Source organism: Panicum hallii, chromosome 9, assembly GCF_002211085.1.
Source record: "Panicum hallii strain FIL2 chromosome 9, PHallii_v3.1, whole genome shotgun sequence".
Lineage (NCBI taxonomy): Eukaryota > Viridiplantae > Streptophyta > Magnoliopsida > Poales > Poaceae > Panicum > Panicum hallii.
In genome coordinates this window covers 23759687-23761167 of record NC_038050.1, presented here as the reverse complement: position 1 = coordinate 23761167, position 1481 = coordinate 23759687, and the positions used below count along the sequence as shown (strand labels likewise).

Here is a 1481-nt window from a genome sequence, read left to right as displayed (position 1 = left end):
CATCTTCAAAATGTCCTTGAGCTGTGCGAAACCATAGTCTTATGGGGAGTCATAGCTGACACCATCAGACTCCGTCTATTTCCATTCTCCCTGCTGGGGAAGGTGAAACAATGGTTCTACAAAGACAAGGAAGCTATCAGTATGTGGGACAAGTGTTCCACGAAGTTCCTCGCAAAGTTCTTCCCACTAGGCAAGACCAAAGCCCTACGTGGAAAGATGTCAAGTTTCCAGCAGACAGGAATGGAGTTAATCTTGGAAGCTTGGGAGAGGCTACAAGAGTGCATCCTCACCTGTCCTCATCATGGAATGGACAAATGGCTCGTCCTACAAAGCTTTTACGATGGGTTGACGCTGACATCACGAGCCCATATCGATGCCGCTGCTGGAGGAGCCTTCCTCAACCTCACCATCGCTAAAGCCCCAGCACTGGTCGAGAAGATGGTCTCCAACCAGGGTTGGAGCGAAGAGCATCTCCAACCTTAAACCAAGGGAATGCACACCATCAAGGAGATGGATATGCTCGCCGTAAAGATGGACCTCCTATTGAAGTGCCTGGACGAGAGGGCAGAATTCAAAAAACACATGAACAAATACGCTCAAGATGTAGACTCGCCCTCCACATGCGAGGTCTGCAGAAATGATTGACACTTGGAGAACGACTGCCCCGAGACCCATGAACACGTGGCCTTCATGAACAACAACAACAACAACAACAACAACAACAATGGGTACCGTCCATAAGGAGGCCAAGGGTGGAACCAATCGGGCCCACCATACCAAGGAGGAGGTAATAACAATTACAATTCAAATTTCAATTCAGACCAACCTTCCTTGAAAGATCTTGTTTTAGGCCAAGCAAAAATTAATGAATCTTTAAATAGAAAGCTTGCTGCCAATGACAAAACCCTAGAGAGCTTAAACATAAAAATTCAAACTCTTTCTTCTGCCCTTAAAAATCAACTGAGCTTTAATAAAATGATCGAAACACAATTAACTCAAGTTGCTGCTACTATTCCCATTTCCGAAAAAGTAAGTGTGGTGACCATGAGAGGTGGTAAGTCCACTCGCGATCCACCTTATCCTAACCATGCAGGGAAACCCACACACCAGAGGCTGAACACGTGGGATGTCTTAGTAGCATCAAGGCAAGAAGATCTAGGGTTCCCCATGATCAGCTGCTCGATCTACAATTGCTACTTCGAGTAGGCCCTTTGCGACCTTGGGGCAAGCATGAACATCATGCCCAAGGTAATTTTTGATAAATTAAATTATCCTGCTCTTTCCCCAACATTATGTGTGTGCAACTAGCTGACTGAACAATACAATATCTCGAGGGGATAGTCGAGAACCTCCTAGTGCGAGTCAGTGATTCCTTTATCCTTGCCAACTTTGTGGTCCTCGACATTGAGGGCGACCTAGGAATGCAACTCATTCTTGTGCGACCATTCCTAAGAGATGCCAAGGCAAGGATCGATGTCGGG

General features: G+C 46.3%; 1 non-coding gene across 1 annotated transcript; it reads right to left on the bottom strand.

Annotated features, from left to right (window-relative positions):
* Window positions 1-200: 200 nt before the first annotated feature.
* Window positions 201-308, bottom strand: LOC112878414. The gene has a single exon (XR_003225740.1). It is a non-coding gene; the product is annotated as a small nucleolar RNA R71 (small nucleolar RNA).
* Window positions 309-1481: the final 1173 nt, after the last annotated feature.